Here is a 19,284-nt window from a genome sequence, read left to right on the forward strand (position 1 = left end):
AGTCACTCGAGAGCGGCATGGAACTTACGCCTTCCATAGGCTTGCCAAGCAATCAATCCTCCTCCTTTTTAACTTTTTACCTTTGTAAATATCAAGAGGACTTTTTGGGTGAAGGGTTAGGCTTGGGTTAAAGGTGGGTGGTTGGGTTAGTGGTTAGTAAAAGGGCGAAAATCGTAAAAAGCGTCGGTTTTCGTGACACACCTTGTTTTTAGTGACTTTTTATTTTGAAGTATTTCTCCAAACAAGCTTTTATATAGCTTTTGTTTGTTTTTGACTTCATCATCATTTTTTTTTTGATCAATCACATAAAATAGCGAGCTTACGAAAAACCGAGCTTGTTACTAAAATAAATGGTGAAAAATAAAAAAGGGTTTTTGGCGGGTAAAAAGGGTTTTAGGGTAATGAAATGAAAGGTTTAGGCTCAAAGGGGCTAACTAGGGGGATTTTGGGTAGGTGGTAAAAAAATGAAAAATAATGGTGTAGAAAGAAAAATATGGTTAGTCCTAATGCCTCCATCACTTACTTACTTAGGTTTAAGTTGGTAAGGACCGGGAATGTATCGTCGTGGCAAGTTCTAGAGTTGTAAGAACCAAGCGGCTATTCACACAAGAAACGAAAAATGAGCATTTAGTCTAAAGATGTATATTTGTATGCTCAATAAAGGCTCAAAACTCACTTTTGTGGGAATGGGTTTTTAATGCGATCAAGTATATATAATCGAATTTTTAACTAGACTTGTTATGCCGTTTCATAATTTTCTTATGTTGGTTCTTTGTTATCACGACGCTATCGGTTGTAAATTTGTAAAAATATAACCTTTTTAGAACTTGTTATTCCCAAGTTAAACCAAGACAAGTAAAAAAACGAAAAGTTTTTGAAAAAATTTGGGGTGTTTAGCGGTTCCAATAGAGTTTTGTGTAAGGCTTGTAATTAGGATTTGCAAAACTCAAGGTTTTAGCATCCCCCCCACACTTAAATTACACATTGTCCTCAATGTGTCCCAAAAATAAGGTTTTCGGTTGATTAGAATGTGTAAAAGTGGGTTAAAAAGCAAAGATTTATGTTACTGGCATCCTGGACACGGCCCCGTGGTGACCGGGCACGGCCCCGTGGTCAGGTGCCAGTAACAGAAATTAAAGAAATAAGACAGAAGCCTGGACACGGGGGCGTGTCCGCTGAACATGGTCGTGTCCAGTTACCTGAACTGGGCGTTTTTTCTGCAGGTGGCTCAGCACGGGGCCGTGTTGGTTGGGCACGGCCCGTGTTGAGCCTTCTGTGATGGAGATTTGTGTCAGGTTGCTCTGTTCTTTGTGCATGGGGCCATTTTTCTCGTTCCCTTTTTCATCCATTACCACCATGAGTGTGTTTTATTCTGCAAATTAAAACTAAAAGATTAAACTAAACTAAGGATAGTTCCGCGGAATGCCTCCGTGGTGCGCCACGTTTATAAGGGTCCTTGGCTAGACCCAATGCGAGGTTATATGTTTTCTGAGTGGGATGCCTGGCGTCCCATGTTACACCGTCGGAGAGCAGCATCCAAGCTCGAATCAATAACCTTCATGTAATTGACCGGGTCGTCGTCCTCTATTCTCTTCCCAACTCCGAACTTCACTTCATCATCCCCATACCTCAAGGTGAGTGTCCCATCATTCATATCTACCACTGCTTGGGTGGTGGCAAGGAAGGGTCTCCCTAGTATGAGGGGGACCTCGGTGTCTTCCTCCATATCAAGTATGACAAAGTCAGCTGGATAAACGAATCTGCTTACCTTTACCAAGACATTCTCGATGACACCTTGTGGGAATTTGACGGATCGATCAGCGAGTTGTATGCTCATTTTTGTAGGGCTCGTGGTTCCTAAGCCGAGTCTTTTGAACATTGATGAGGGCATGAGGTTAATGCTAGCCCCAAGGTCGGCTAAGGCATTACGAACGGGTGATTCCCCTATTGAGCAGGGATCGTGAAGCTTCCGGGATCGATTTTCTTTTGGGGAAGTTTATTGAGTACGAGGGCGGAGCATTCTTCGCCTAAATTGACTAATTGCAAACTTTCAATTTTCTTTTTATGTGTAAGGAAGTCCCTCATGAATTTAGAGTACTTGGGCATTTGGGTTAGGACTTCGATAAAAGGAATATTGACATGCAATTGTTTTAACAGACTTTCGAACTTTGCGAATTGCTCATTGGTCTTTTGACGAATTAACCTACCGGGGTATGGAACTCGAGGAGCCTTGGTAGGCTCTGGTGACGGAGGGGAGTTCTTTTCCTGCAGAGGTGTGGGTACTGTTTCTTCCGTTGGTGGTGGCACTTCTGCAGGCCCTACGGTGCGGTTCCGTAGTGTGATGAGGTGAACTTGCGCTTTTGGGTTCGTTTCGGTATTGCTAGGTAGTGCGCCTTGCGGTCTCTCGGCAAAATTTTGAGCTATTTGATTTAATTGTTTTTCTATGTTTTGAATACTAGCTTGTTGATTTCTAAAATTTGATTCTAATTGTAGAAATCTTTCCGAGTTTTTCTTATCAGTGTCGGAGACGGGGCGAGATACAGTACCTTCGAGCCTTTCTCGTCCACTTTGTTGTTGAGTGAAATTTTGTGACTCATTTCTTGGTTGCTGAAAGTTTGTTCGTTGGTTTTGTTGGTTACTACTATTGCCGGGTTCCCTCCAACCAAGGTTTGGGTGGTTTCGCCATCCTTGGTTGTAAGTTCCCGTTGGGGGACCCGACGGCCTAGGTCTATTATCAATGTAGTTTACCATTTCTTGTTGATCGTATGTTTCTTTCATGCAACTCTAATTTTCATGTGACCCACCACACCCTTCACAAGCCATAACCGAGACTGTTTTTGTCATTTCCAATTTTTTTATCTTTGAAGAAAGGGCCTCGATTTGGGCTTGTAAAGAAGTGCTTTCATCGACCTTATGGGCGCCCGGGGCGATAGACTTATTTCCCCGGGGGGTGTGCCATTGAAAATTGGTTTGAGCAATTTCCTCAATTTGATTATATATTTCGTGTGGGCGTCGATTACCTAAAAGTCCCCCGGAGCTAGAATCAAGTGTATGCCTAGTGTGTGGCAACAATCCATTATAGAAAGTGGATACTTGTTGCCATATTGCGAGGCCGTGATGGGGACACTTGCGTAATAGCTCCTTGAACCTTCCCAAGTTTCATATAAGGATTCCCCGTCCTCTTGTGAATATGTATTAATTTCAGTCATTAACTTAGGAGTTTTAGCGGGAGGGAAATACTTATATAGAAATTTTTGGGCTAGTTCATCCCAGGTGTTTACCGATCCAGCTGGGAGGTCATTGAGCCAAGCTTTCGCTCGGTCTTTTAGTGAGAAGGGAAACATACGGAGGCGGATGGCGTCGTTTGATGCTCCATTGATCCGAAAGGTATCACATATTTCCAAGAAATTAGTTATATGTAGATGGGGATCCTCGTCCGCAAGCCCGTGGAAGGTTGCGGAGTTTTGGCGCATTTGTATCAAATGCAGCCGAAGTTCGAAGTTATTAGCTTCGACATTCAGAGCATTGATAGCGGGGCCTAGATTACCTACGGTGGGTCGTAGGTAATCCATAAGGGTACGTTGGTCCGCCATTGGAGGTGGGTCACCCGAAACCTTCTCTTGGTTTTTGGCTTTTAACCTTTTTCTGAGAAAGCGTTCGGGTTCTTCTAGTGGTTCTTTTATGTCTTTATTGGAGCTGGAGCTCATACACTACGTGAGGTTGGCGTCGGGTTCCAAGTCCTGCAATAAAAACAGAAAAGAATGTTGGTCAGGAGGTTCACCACGGCCCCGTGTTTAGTGAACACGGCCCGTGGTCGGAGTTTCAGTGATTGTTTTCCAAATCCCCAGTTACTGGAAGTTGGACACGGCCCCGTGTTGCACCGGCACGGCCCCGTGGTCAGCCTTCTGTAACTTGGAAAACAAAAACTGCCAGTAACGATGCTGGGCACGGCCCGTGTCCGACCAGGCACGGCCCGTGCTGAGCCCTGCAGAAGCTGAAAAACTAAGAAAAATCCTAAAAATTAAAAAGAAAAATAAAAATATGATTAAGCCGTTGATTCCTAACTTTCTTAAAATCCTTGTGTCCCCGGCAACGGCGCCAAAAACTTGATGTGCGTGAAGTGTGTTATATTTTTTTGATGTATATTTAAGCCCCTTTTACACTTTTAGCCAAGTTTTAAATTTATAAAACACGATATTTACTAACACTAAAGACACATATGGGCAAGTGCACCCATCGTGGACATAGTATAGTGTTGGTAAGATACCGAGGTCGTCCAAGGACACAAGAGCTTTTAATACCGGTTTATCCTCAACGTCTAATCAAATCAAAAAGTGAAAAAAATGTTTTTAACTAAGAAAATAAAAACTAACTAAATGCTGAAAAATAAAATAAAATAAAAACAGATAGACAAGATGAATCACTTGGATCCGACACGTGTATTAGTATAACCTTCGATTATTTTCGCACTTTTGCACTTGTTTAAGAGATTATCTTAGTTATTGTAGTAGGCCCCTCTTTTGAAGGCGACGTTACCCTCAACCCAGTAGTTTGAGTCAGCAAGGATACAATCCTAAAGGGTCGGATTATTGAAAGATAATGAATTAAGTTACTAATGCAAATTGTGGTAGGCCCCACTTTCGGCGGTGATGTTACCCTCGGCTAAGTAGTCTGAGTCAGCAGGGATACAGTCCTAAATAGCCGGGTTATAGTATTAATAGTAGTTAACTTATGAGGGGGTCAAAGAGTTTGGATCCCCGCCATCCAATACCTATGGGCATTGAAGGAGATCCTACTAAATTTGACCCAGGTCCGAAGCAGGACCTCTAAACGCTGAACAAGGGCAAGACCCTTACCAAACCGTTCCCTTAACCCCCGACCAGGTAGCCAACATACCTCCATATAGACCGTGGAGATACGAATGGTGAAAATCTTTTATTTTATATAGACAGTAAAATAATGCCAAGACACCACGGACAAACGATAAGGAAAGATCACCTTCAACATAAGCAACTAGTTATTAAAGTCATTAATACAAAACCAAATAAAAAGTGCAAAAGATTAAAAATAAAAAGTATTATACTAAACACTTGTCTTCACCAAGTGATGTAAGAGACTTAGGCAAACATGGCCTTGATTGTCAAGAACTCTTACGATCAATCTTGGATCCCGAGACGACTCACACACTCTACGATGGACAATGGATGATGGTGGTGGATGATGGTGTTATGGTGGTGGTGGGTGGTGGATGAAGTGTGAGAGAGGTGGTGTGCCAAGGGATGAGATGGAATGAAACCAAGCACTCCTATTTATAGGCTGAACAGAAGGCTGGGCACGGCCCCGTGTCCGCTAGACACGCCCCCGTGCCCGTCTGACACTCTCTCTCCTCATTAATTGTAATTCGCAATTACAATTAATGCGCCTGCTGTACTTTCACCACGCCCCCATGCCCGCTGGACACGGCCCCGTGGTGGGCAATGGAAGCTTCTATAAGTTTGTCTTTTATGCTGCTTCTTGGGCACGGCCCCATGCTGGCTGAGCACGGGGCGTGTTCAGACTTCTGCTTTCTCTTCTTTGCCTTGGAGGATGCCGTTGAGGGTCCGGGCAGTCTACTTTTATTCCTTTTCTTGTATTTATGCTAGAATTAGTTGTCTTTTTGCTTCTTTTGTGAATTTGAGCTCATTTCATCCTGAAAATACAAAAGAAAGACAAAAACACTCTTTTTCCAACATTAGTACTTAAAAAAGGGTTAGTTTTATGCCTTAATTGATGTGATTTATATGTTGTATTTTACACACATCACACCACAGAGGCATTCTGCGGAACTATCCTTAGTTTAGTCTAATCTTTTAGTTTTAATTTGCAGGAATAAAACGCACTCTGGATGGTGAAGGATAACAAGGGAAACGAGAAACATGGCCCATGCACGAAAACAGGGCCATCCGACAACAATTTCTTCATTACAGTAAGCTCAGCACGGGTTGTGTCCATCCAACACGGCCCCGTGCTAAACATCCTGCAGAAAATCGCCCAGTTCAGGTAACTGGACACGGGCCATGTTCACTGAACACGCCCCCGTGTCCAGGCTTCTGTTTCTTTTCTTTAATTTTCGTTACTGGCACTTGAACACGGGGCCGTGCCCGGTCACCACGGGGCCGTGTTGTTGGTGCACTACGTCTGTCGACTACGTCTTACATCGAGTCTTAGTGTTGTATAGGTTAGACATGGCACGAAATTCTAGAAACATGTGTTTGTATAGGTTTCGCTTATAAGGCATAGTCTAGGTTTCGCTTGTATGTCATGGTGATAGGTCCGCTTGAACGTCATGGTTATAGGTCCGCTTATACGGTCATGTCCGTATAAGCGGAACCACCTCATCTATAAATAGTGGTCATTTCAAGCGGAACTAGACATATAGAAAAAGGTGTTTTCTTCCGGTGAGCCACGAAGTGCTGCCGAAGTGCTGTCAGAACGTGTACTCGTGTTATTGATCAATACAACAGCAATATTAAAGTGTATGTGACTGAAATAGCACCAAATCATTAGTTTCCGCCTCTTGATTTGGATAGGAATTCTTCTGATTGACTCAAATAGGGCCGAAACACGATCCTATAATTGGTATCAGAGCTCAGGAGGAGGAGTTCTTGCCATTTCAGCTGCATTTCATCTATTTTTCTACACTTTCTTCATATTTTCAAAAAATTTTCACGGTAAAACCAGCTCAAAATCTCACGGATTGTGCCTAATAGGATATAGACAAACCCTGGAAAGTTTGATGTTAAAATTCACATTAAAAATGGGTCAAAACAGCTCGTGAATAGGTTCCGCTTGTACGTACACTTGATAGTTTCGCTTCAAGGTACATGGTGTTTTCGCTTGGTTGGACAGTTAAACTGAGGTTTCGCTTCAAATTGTCAGTAGTTTCGCTTCAAGTACAGGTGTTTTCGCTCCAAACATCACCTGGTTCCGCTTATCTGTGCAAGTCAGTGGTTCCGCTTCAAGTGACAGTGTAGTTCCGCTTTTGTGACACATAAAACAATAAGTTCCGCTTGATAGTTCTGCTTGTACTGACAGCTCAGGTTTCGCTTGAAGTTACAATTGAGGTTCCGCTTTTCTGAACTTGAAGGTTTCGCTTGTTTGGACAAGTTGTTGTTTCGCTTTACTGCACAGTTTCGCTTCAAGGACCATTCTGCCTAAGCTTGGAACTTGGTGAACTTTGAAACTTGACCAATGGACAACGAATTTTATAATGACTTTGCTAGCCCGATCTCAATTACACAGAATGCTTTGATTGACAATGAAACCGGAACGTCTCAGAAACCGCCTAAACTAATGGATATCGATGATCATAACATATGGTCTGAACGTTTTGGAAACTGGGTCGAGGCCTATCACTTAGATGCGTGGGAACACACTGAAGAGCCATATGAAAGACCCACAAGAAACAACAAAGAGTTACCAATTCGTGAAATGAGTACTGAGGACAAAAAGAAATATCGAGATGAGAAACTCATGGTGAGTCTGCTTCAGCAAGCGATAAAAGAAGATATTCTGATTTTGCTTCAACATGACGGAACTGCGTATTCAATTTGGACTGAATTGGAAGCAAAGTTTGTTGGGAGTGATGATATGCTCAAAAATAAAATGTCTCTCATGAAGAAAGAGTTTGATCTGTTTCGTGGTTTAAAGTCTGAAAACACCAAGCAGATAATTGATAGATATTGTAACTTGGTGAGAAACATGTCAAAACTTGGAATTAAGAAAGATACTGATGAATTGGTTGAAAAACTTGGAGATGCGCTACCATATGAAACATGGGGAACGTTTCTGATGATGCTGAGATCCAACAGAAAAGATTACAAGAATATGACACTGGGAGATTTCATCAAGCACCTGGAAGCTCAAGAGATGGAGCAGAGGAAGATCGCCAGGATGAAGAATTATGATGGAGAACAGGATATCAGTTTGTACTACAAGAGTGGTGCTACTGGATCAACAAATCGTTCTCCGAAAATCGAAACTGCTTTTAGTGTAAAAGATTCTTCTGAAAAGAAATCTTCCCAGGGATCTAGCAACTCAAGATTTTCATCATTTGATCCAAACATTTCTGTAACAAAGAATGGAAGAAAACTCCAGTGCAATATTGTTCTTAGTATTGAAAATGATCAAGATTACACTGAAGAGATGGCTAAAAATCAAATGTCTTTGTTAGGAATGGTTCTTGAATCTTATAGTAGTTTTGTAGCCGGAAAGATCGGTAATCCAATGCTTACGAAAGAGGATTACGATCAAATTGATGCTGAAGAAATGGAATTGATGGACATTAAATGGTGCATGGCTAGTGTGATGCGACGAGCTGAAAAGTTTCAACAAATCACGGGAAGAGATGATTTCTGTGATGCAAATGTTTCAACTTTAGGTTTTGATAAATCTAAAGTTACTTGTTTTTGTTGCAGCGAAAAGGGGCATTTCAAGAGAGAGTGCAAAAACCGTGAAGCTACTGGAGCCCAAAATCCTTTCGGAAACAACGATTATCACAAAAAGGCGATTTATCATCAAGTCACATCACCAGCACAGCATCAGGCACAAACTGCTCATGGGAGAGATGCGATTGATAATTCAAAAAGAGCATGTCTAAGCAAATATGAAAACTTTTCATGGGATAAATACATTCCAACAAACAGCAAAGTGTGTTTGGCAGAACAAGAAGATGAAAAGTTGGCTGAAGGTTTTTGTTGGGATGATTTTTGCCCAGATAAAGATCTCATGGCCAAAGAGATGTTCAAAAACACTTCAAATGTTAATGCTTTCTTTGCTAATGCCTATGATTTGAAATGTGCAGAAAGAAGCAGGAAAGTCATGGAAGCTGCTGAAGCAAGACGAAGAAAGCTTGATGAAGAGGAAGAAGAGGAAGAGAGATTAAAAGCTGAAGCTGAAGCTGAAAGAAAAAGAAGAGCTGAATTTTTCCAACCAGACAGATGTTAGTGCACTACATCTGTTGATTCCGTCTAGGTATCTAGAATCGTGTCTTATACCATATTGTATAGCATAGGGCTCGAAATACGAGAAAACAGGAGTCTGTATAGGTTTTAGATTGTCGGGTCGCTTTTAGGGTCTTGATATGGTCGGGTCGCTCATTTGTCACCTTGGGTCGCTTATATGTACATGTATGGACCGCTCATGTGTCACTTGACCACATGAGCGGCTCCAGAACTCTATAAATAGGTCCATGAGCGAATCCAGTATAAAGAGGTCTTGATTTCCACGCCGAAGCTCTGCCGGTGTGACGTTTGAGCTGTAAAACGTTTATATTCAATACAAAAGAGAGTTAGAAGGAAAATCGTGCTATTTCTACTTGCTTTTCTTATAATTCCGCATCTGAAACGCAAGAGCAAATCTCTAAACGACTTTTAGGGAAATTTCAGAAAATCCAAAAACATTTGAAAATTTGAAAAAGCCAAAAACATGATAAAATTCAAAAATGAGTTTTGTTGCGAAAAAGAGGAAATGATAGTACATCAGTGGACTATCACGGCATGCTAAAGAAATGAAAAGTTAAAAAGTGTTAAACAATTTTACTGCGGATGTGTCAGTAGATTTTCGCACATTTAGTAAATTGAAACGAGATATAAACCTAAATCAAACTTGCTTAATTCGTGGGTAACTATTCTTGAATATATGGGTAACCCCCGAAATCTTGTTTGAAAGGTCCCGTATTCTGAGATACTAGGTCTTTATACTCAGTGATATCTGGGGTATTATCCCGGGACTTCTGCTGAATGGAAGTTCTGACCTAGTCCCCGGATAATACTTTATGCTAAAGCTTTGAAATATAAGCTTCGCCCTCAGCATGCTGATAAAACAATAAAATTGATAGTCGCTGCTGTTGAAATGCAAAAAGATCCTCTAAAGGGGACCCACCAAAAGTCGAGCCGTCATCTCTCTGCTGAACGGAAGTTCTGACCTGAGCTCTCACGGTTTCGCATTTAACCCCTTTACAGATATCATCTGTGGTATACTCACCTGTAAGACTGAATATTTGGGATCTGGATACGGGAGTATATTCAAGTGGAGTGATACACAATTAAGTTTAAATCTCTAAAATAATAAATATCGTATCTCGAATCGATTGAAATTTGTGTTGAAAATTTAAGTGGTCAAATATACTGACAATCTAGGTAAATTGTTTAGAACTGAGTATGCTTAAAGCTTAACGGTGTTGGTGATTTGTCTCAAAACTGATATGATCCTCTTGCACGAGCTCACAAAAATATTGTGTGTAAATAGTTTATTTCTGCATTTTATTTTCTCACCTTGAAAAAATCCAAAAAGATTTTGTGTGTGTTTTAGCATAATTTTGAAAAAAGTCAAAAAGATTTTCGACAACTGATATTGGAAAACTGATTTTCAAAATTCCGTGTGCTAAACATGATGAGCAGTATTTGAGGGGGAGTGTTTGTGTAAATCTAACTGTTTTCGTTAAATCTAACCTTCTTCAAGTGGTTCATCATAGATTGGTGAGAAAGAGTCATGGGTTGATGCACAGGTTGTTGATATGTGATGAATCTAGAAAATTTATTTCTGGGTTAAGATTGTGCAGGAATCAAGAGATCTGATCAATAGAATTAAAGTGTTTTTAGAGCCAGGTTATTTGATTCCGAAGGCCTGTGTAGATCAGACAAAGATCCTGAAGATGTTACTGAAGAACAAAAGAATACCAGTAAATAGAGAGGAGGAGTCTGCAGATAGAGAGAATGAGAAAGCCCAGAGACTGATCTAGCCTGACGAGGTGAAGATACAGTGTTAAATTCAGAGTGTGATAACGACTCCATCAACATCTGAGGGGGAGTCTGTTAGTGCACTACATCTGTTGATTCCGTCTAGGTATCTAGAATCGTGTCTTATACCATATTGTATAGCATAGGGCTCGAAATACGAGAAAACAGGAGTCTGTATAGGTTTTAGATTGTCGGGTCGCTTTTAGGGTCTTGATATGGTCGGGTCGCTCATTTGTCACCTTGGGTCGCTTATATGTACATGTATGGACCGCTCTTGTGTCACTTGACCACATGAGCGGCTCCAGAACTCTATAAATAGGTCCATGAGCGATTCCAGTATAAAGAGGTCTTGATTTCCACGCCGAAGCTCTGCCGGTGTGACGTTTGAGCTGTAAAACGTTTATATTCAATACAAAAGAGAGTTAGAAGGAAAATCGTGCTATTTCTACTTGCTTTTCTTATAATTTCGCATCTGAAATGCAAGAGCAAATCTCTGAACGACTCGGTTGGGTCAGCACATGATCCTACAAGTGGTATCAGAGCCACGGAGGAGGTTTTCTACAGAATATAGCCGGTTTTCAGTGTTGTTTCTCATTTCTACACCTTCTTTTCTAATTTCAAGAAGATTTCTCGGTCAAAAATCGTTCAAGTTCTCACAGACTGTTCATCATAGTACCGAGATAAACCCTTAGAAGTTCCAAATCAAATATCAGCTTAAAAACAGTTCAAAACAAGTTCGAAATGTGGATCGCTCGAGATGACATCAGCATGGATCGCTTTTAGGTATTAGGTGGAACCGCTCATTCGTACATTTCATTACCTGGAACCGCTTATTTGACTCATTGAATCGCTCATTCAGACAAGTTGAACCGCTCATCCGGATGTTTTAGTTCACTTATTCGGACTGTTGGATCGTTGATTTGGATTACTTGAACCGCTTGAACAGAAAAATTGTGAACCGCTTTTTCATACATCACTTTGAACCGCTCTTAAGTTCACATCTCAGGACCGCTCCAAGGAAAATTGTTGGATCGCTCCAAAACATTGTTTTCTGGATCGCTTATTTGGATCATCGAGGATCGCTTTTTCGAACAAAGTGTGGATCGCGTATTTGACATTTTGTTTGGTTCGCTTTTGTGAAAATTGTTGAATCGTTTTTCTGTCAGTTACTTTGAAATACGTGCTAAGTCAACATGGATTCTAGTTTTTATAACGCCTTTGCTACACCAACAACTCCAGCCACAATTGCACAAGCCATGAGTATTGAAAATGAAACGGGAACTACCCAGAAACCTCCGAAACTGATGAGTATAGAAGAATACTTCGGATGGAATGATCGGTTTGAAAACTGGGTTCAGGCAAATCATCTCAGATCGTGGGAATGCATATTGGAAGAGTACAAATTGCCTAAAACAGAGCTGCAAGTTACTAAACAAATATCTGAATTTACAGATCAAGAACGGGCAATGTACAAGGCAGAAAAGATGATGATTAGCTTGTTACAGCAGGCAGTTAAAGAAGACATATTCATTTTGCTACAACATGACAAAACTGCTAAATCAATTTGGGATGCTCTTAAAGCAAAATTCGAGGGTAGTGAAAGCATGTTCAAAAGCAAGAAGGCTTTGCTTAAAAAAGAATTTGATTTATTCAGCAGTTTGCCGGGAGAGGATACTAAAAAGCTAATTGAGAGATATTGCCATTTAGTGCGTTCGTTATCGATGTTGGGAGTTGAAAAAGGTCGAGAGGAGTGGGTTGAAAAATTGGCTGATGCGTTACCTCAGAAAGAGTGGGGAACGTATTTGATGATATTGAAGAACACAGGTGTTTATGACAGACTAACTATCGGGCAGTTTATTGAGAAGTTAGAGGGGCAAGATTTGGAACAACAGAAGATAGCCCGGATGAATAGCCCAGGTGGTCAACAGGATATTAAAATGTATTATAAAGGAAGTGCTCAAATTTCTGAAACTGAAAAAGGTCCGAAAATTCAAACCGCTTTCAGTACTGGTAATTCATCTGAGAAAGCTGATCATGGTTCAAACAAGAGCAGCGTTGGATTTTCATCGTTTCCGAATGTGAATCCGAAAGAGACTAACACAGGTTTTCAGTCTCAGAGTACAAAAACCGGAAATGGATACATAATTCAGTGCAACATAGCTCTCAACCTTCCAGAAGGTCAAAGCTTCTCTGAAGACACTGCTAAAGACCATATGGCACTTCTGGGTTCAGTTCTATTATCCTATGAAGGTCTTGTTGCTGGTAGAATCGGAAATCCTATGCTCACTAAAGAGGATTACGATCAGATAGACGCTGAGGAAATGGAACTTATGGATATCAAATGGTGTCTTGCGAGTGTTCTTCGTCGGGCTGAGAAATTCAAAACCATTACCGGGAGAAATGACTTTCTTGATGCACATGTTTCTACTTTAGGTTTTGACAAATCTAAAGTTACGTGTTTTCGATGCAGGGAGAAGGGCCATTTCGAACGAGAGTGCAAAGGAAGAGAAGCTAGTGGAGCACAGAATCCATTCGGGAAAGATGACTACTACCGCAAAGCTATCTATCAGCAAGTTGGTCAATCCCAGGAACCTCAGACAGCTCACGGAAGGAAAATTGAAGATTCCAAAAGAGCATGTGTGGTAGATTTCAGCTGGAGTGACTACATATAATCTGAAGCCACAGCAGAACGAGTTATCGATCAAGATGATGAGAAACTACCAGAGGGTTTCAGTTGGGATATGTTTGTAGATGAAAAGGGAGGTTTTAAAGCTTTCATTGCAAAGATCGTCCAAGAGCCAAATTTGTTTGCTGCTTGGATGAGATCTATTGGAGAGATTGTATCAAGTGGAGATGAAAAATTTGTATCATCTGATGAAAGTTCAGATAGTACTGATGGACTTTCAGAACACTCTGGAGATGTTTCAGATAGTTCAGATGAAATTGTACAAGATGAAACTGTGCAAGAACAGGATGTTGTATTTGACAAAACACCATCGGATTCTGATGTATCAGATGGTGATTCTGATAAGTCTGTACATTTTGATCAATCACCTGATCTAAGCAGCAGTGATGATGAGGAAGAGAAACATATAAATATTGCTAAATCTCAATTGTCTCCTAATAGTTTTCATTTCTATTTTGCAGAAAAAATGGAGAAACTGGCAGAGGAACGAGATGAAAAAGATAAACAATCTGAATTTGAAGGTGAATTTCAGAATGTTGAAAGTGTTGCTGAGAAGATTACTGAAAAGGTGATCGAAGTGGAAAAGGTGATCGAAGTCGAGAAAGTGGTAGAAATTGTGAAAACAGTCGAAGTTGAAAAAATTATTGAAGTCATCAAGTCCTGTGAGAAGTGTTTGGAAGCCTGCAAAGAGTGTACAGCAAAAGATGAAATCATAGCTGAGTACGAGAAAAAGAAAGAGCAGTTATTGTTCAATCTCAATTATGTAAAGGAATCGTACGACGTGTTGAACAAAACAGTTACTGGTCTTCAAAAGACAAACACAGAAAGAGAACAGGCGATGACAATGATGAATGCAACTTTAATGTCGAAGCAAAAAGCTATAAATTTCTACATTGAAGAAAGTGCCAAATGGAAGCAAGAGTTGGAGAAGGAAAAGATTGAAAATGAGAGGATTAGGAGGTTATTGTTGAGCTATTCTACCTCTGATTATGTTATTGATCGAGTTTACCCAACTGTTGCAGGTATGGAAGCTTTTCAAGACGAGAAGCTAACGAAAAAGAAAGACTGTGGTAAGAAACCGACCGTTAGCTATAACAAGTGTCCGCCTCCAATTTGGGATGGGTATTCACCTAGGAAACCAAATGAGGAACAACTTGCAAAAGCAGTCAATATACAGTTTAAAACCGACACAACTGACGTTTTACCAGAAAATATTGATGTGACGTTTACCTCGTTCGATACTGATCATGAGTCTGTTCTAATCAAAAAGGTGGTCGATCAGGTGTTGGATACTGATGAGGAGACAGAGTCAAAATCTGAGTCTGGGGGGGTCAAAGTCGTCAGTCAACAGTCAAAATTCGTCGGTGAAACAGTCTTATAGTAAAGAGTTTTTGTTATCAAAAGCTGATTTGAATGATGAAACATTCGAAGTTGTTTATACTTTGAATGGTTCGGACAAATTATATTACAACAAAGAGTTTCCAATTTTAAGTGTCAAAACAGATCTAATCAACAAAACTTTTAAACTAATAGAGGTTAATATTTCTGAGTTAAAAGTTTTACAAAATTTTGAAAAACCTAAAAAATATACTTCCAGAGTTCAGCAGCGTTTAAACAAGAAAAAGGGTTACAATTCTGGTCCTGGTTTTCCAAAGAAATCTAACCAAAATCGTAGCTACAAAAAGAAAGGTTTAGGATTTATTCCACTAGAAGATGATAAAAATATGAAAAATTCTAAAAAGAAATCTGAATTTGTGACAGGCGGAAGCTCGGAAGATGAACAGCAGAAATCATTTTGGAGACAAACTAACAAAGAGTTTCTTGCTGAAAAGAGAAAGAATGGAACTGGAGTATTTCATCCGAGAAATGCTCAAACCTGTTTGAAATGCAATGGAGCTGGTCACATTGCATCGGATTGTTCAAAAGATTTCAAAGTAAAACAGGGAGCTTCTCAGAGGATGAAAGACAAAGTTGAAGAAAAAGCTGAAAAATCCAAAATGTTTAAGAATTCGAAAAATGAAGTTGGAGAATGTTCACAAAAGAACAAGTATGAGAAGAAAGGAAAGGACAACCAAGTGTGGGTTGCGAAGAAAGGAGAAGTGAAAGACGGCAATGAATCTGGTTCCACAAAGCCAGACGAGCCACAAGTTATGAAACAAAGTTCAGAAAATGATGATGTTTTTCCATCATTGAAGTTTGAGGAGGTGGTGAAGGAAATCGGAAAAATTGAAATTTCAAATCAATTTTATGATGATGAAAAGAAATTTGATGTCGAGAAAACATTCAATGGGAATGTTAAGAAGATATTTGAGAAAATGTTGAGTGGAAAAGCTAAAGGGGTGAAAGATTTTTACGCAACTAAAAAGGCGACATACAACCCTACAGCTGAAGAGTTGAAAGTCCTCAGGTCTGAGAAGACTTGGAGGGAAGTTTGCTTCCCAGAATAGTCAGAGGACTACGCCGGAGATCCCAAGTTTATATCGTGGATCATGAATCGGCATCTTTCTAGTATTTGAGAAGTTTGAATATTTGTGGTTAATGTTTTGAATGATTTTACAGGTTGAAGGACTACGCCGGAGCTTCCAGGTGGGTAATTGTGAAGCAGGAATCGGCATTTTGGTTGAAAATGGTAATGTAGAGGTCACATTCCTACAAGTGGTAACCATGGTATCTACAAGTGGTAATCTTGTTTTCACAAGTGGTATTTGTGGATAAATTTTTGAGTGTATTTTTTAGTACATTTACAAGTGGTACAGAAGGTTCTTAGAGGAAAATGGTAAATCAGGGACATTAATTTGCACTTGATTTACTATTCATGACAAAAGATAGACAAGATGATGAACCACATCCCCGTTTTAAAATTGATAAACCTACAAGTGGTTGTTATCAACACAAATTCATTTTCCGGAAAAATCATTTTGATTAAAACAAACTTAGGTGTTTTGAAATCTAAATGAGAAAATGATTTGTGATAGGGGGAGTTCAGATTGTTTATGCCTAGTGAATGGCGATTTGATGTGATTCAGTGTCAGTTGTCAAGTTTCTGTATAGTTTGTTTTACTTTTTATGTTTCTAGTAGGTAAAAATTTAGAAGTTTTTCAAATTTTCTTTAAAATGTGTTTGCATTTTAGGGGGAGTAGGGAAATTTCAGAAAATCCAAAAACATTTGAAAATTTGAAAAAGCCAAAAACATGATAAAATTCAAAAATGAGTTTTGTTGCGAAAAAGAGGAAATGATAGTACATCAGTGGACTATCACGGCATGCTAAAGAAATGAAAAGTTAAAAAGTGTTAAACAATTTTACTGCGGATGTGTCAGTAGATTTTCGCACATTTAGTAAATTGAAACGAGATATAAACCTAAATCAAACTTGCTTAATTCGTGGGTAACTATTCTTGAATATATGGGTAACCCCCGAAATCTTGTTTGAAAGGTCCCGTATTCTGAGATACTAGGTCTTTATACTCAGTGATATCTGGGGTATTATCCCGGGACTTCTGCTGAAAGGAAGTTCTGACCTAGTCCCCGGATAATACTTTATGCTAAAGCTTTGAAATATAAGCTTCGCCCTCAGCATGCTGATAAAACAATAAAATTGATAGTCGCTGCTGTTGAAATGCAAAAAGATCCTCTAAAGGGGACCCACCAAAAGTCGAGCCGTCATCTCTCTGCTGAACGGAAGTTCTGACCTGAGCTCTCACGGTTTCGCATTTAACCCCTTTACAGATATCATCTGTGGTATACTCACCTGTAAGACTGAATATTTGGGATCTGGATACGGGAGTATATTCAAGTGGAGTGATACACAATTAAGTTTAAATCTCTAAAATAATAAATATCGTATCTCGAATCGATTGAAATTTGTGTTGAAAATTTAAGTGGTCAAATATACTGACAATCTAGGTAAATTGTTTAGAACTGAGTATGCTTAAAGCTTAACGGTGTTGGTGATTTGTCTCAAAACTGATATGATCCTCTTGCACGAGCTCACAAAAATATTGTGTGTAAATAGTTTATTTCTGCATTTTATTTTCTCACCTTGAAAAAATCCAAAAAGATTTTGTGTGTGTTTTAGCATAATTTTGAAAAAAGTCAAAAAGATTTTCGACAACTGATATTGGAAAACTGATTTTCAAAATTCCGTGTGCTAAACATGATGAGCAGTATTTGAGGGGGAGTGTTTGTGTAAATCTAACTGTTTTCGTTAAATCTAACCTTCTTCAAGTGGTTCATCATAGATTGGTGAGAAAGAGTCATGGGTTGATGCACAGGTTGTTGATATGTGATGAATCTAGAAAATTTATTTCTGGGTTAAGATTGTGCAGGAATCAAGAGATCTGATCAAGAGAATTAAAGTGTTTTTAGAGCCAGGTTATTTGATTCCGAAGGCCTGTGTAGATCAGACAAAGATCCTGAAGATGTTACTGAAGAACAAAAGAATACCAGTAAATAGAGAGGAGGAGTCTGCAGATAGAGAGAATGAGAAAGCCCAGAGACTGATCTAGCCTGACGAGGTGAAGATACAGTGTTAAATTCAGAGTGTGATAACGACTCCATCAACATCTGAGGGGGAGTCTGTTAGTGCACTACATCTGTTGATTCCGTCTAGGTATCTAGAATCGTGTCTTATACCATATTGTATAGCATAGGGCTCGAAATACGAGAAAACAGGAGTCTGTATAGGTTTTAGATTGTCGGGTCGCTTTTAGGGTCTTGATATGGTCGGGTCGCTCATTTGTCACCTTGGGTCGCTTATATGTACATGTATGGACCGCTCGTGTGTCACTTGACCACATGAGCGGCTCCAGAACTCTATAAATAGGTCCATGAGCGATTCCAGTATAAAGAGGTCTTGATTTCCACGCCGAAGCTCTGCCGGTGTGACGTTTGAGCTGTAAAACGTTTATATTCAATACAAAAGAGAGTTAGAAGGAAAATCGTGCTATTTCTACTTGCTTTTCTTATAATTCCGCATCTGAAACGCAAGAGCAAATCTCTGAACGACTCGGTTGGGTCAGCACACGATCCTACAACAGAAAAGTCAAAGAAGTTCCTGAATTTGAAGTAAAAGTTGATGCTAAAACTGTCAACGTTCCTGAAAAATGCATGAACTGTGATTCTTTAATCAAGCAGAACAATGAGTTGCTGCATAACATAAACAGATTAAAAGAATCATATGATACAATGAACAGAGAAATCAACAAGTATACTGATTCGAGTGGTGAGCAAGTTGTGGCAATGAATACACTGAAGATAGCGTACCTGAGACAGCTTGATGATGCTAATTTTCATATTAAGAAGTGTGCAGATCTGTAGTTGGAGTTAGCAACACAAAAGATAGAAACTGAGAAAGTGAAAAAGTTATTAGAAAGTTACTCATGTTCTACTTTTGTTGTTGACAGGATTTATCCGGTCGTGGAGAATTTGAAGACGTTTGGAGAAGTGAAGACGTCCGAAGAAAAGAAATTTGTGACAAAGGACGAAGAAAAAGTGAAGACTTCTAGTAAGAAATCAAGTGTGGTCTACAATAGATGTCCGCCCCCAGTCGAAAATGGATATTCACCTCGAAATCCAAATTCCGAGAGAGTAAAAAAAGCGATAAACTTAGAATGGGAGTCTGGGCCATCAGATAACTTGCCAGAAAATATTGATGTCACGTACACGTCATCCGACACTGATCATGAGTCAAAGTTGATAAAGAGTGTGGTTGATCAGGTGTTAGATAAAGATGACAGTGAGGAGTCGAACATGGAGTCCAAACCCGGGTCAAAGTCAGGGTCCAATGCGTCAAAGTCAACTTTCAAAAAGGACAAACGGGT

The 19,284-nt window shown here is 39.8% G+C and overlaps 1 non-coding gene across 1 annotated transcript; it reads left to right on the forward strand.

Annotated features, from left to right (window-relative positions):
• The first annotated feature begins 3,109 nt into the window (after positions 1-3,109).
• LOC118482523 lies at positions 3,110-3,215 on the forward strand. The gene has a single exon (XR_004868557.1). It is a non-coding gene; the product is annotated as a small nucleolar RNA R71 (small nucleolar RNA).
• The last annotated feature ends 16,069 nt before the right edge of the window (positions 3,216-19,284 follow it).

Source organism: Helianthus annuus, chromosome 9, assembly GCF_002127325.2.
Source record: "Helianthus annuus cultivar XRQ/B chromosome 9, HanXRQr2.0-SUNRISE, whole genome shotgun sequence".
In the NCBI taxonomy this organism is placed as follows: domain Eukaryota; kingdom Viridiplantae; phylum Streptophyta; class Magnoliopsida; order Asterales; family Asteraceae; genus Helianthus; species Helianthus annuus.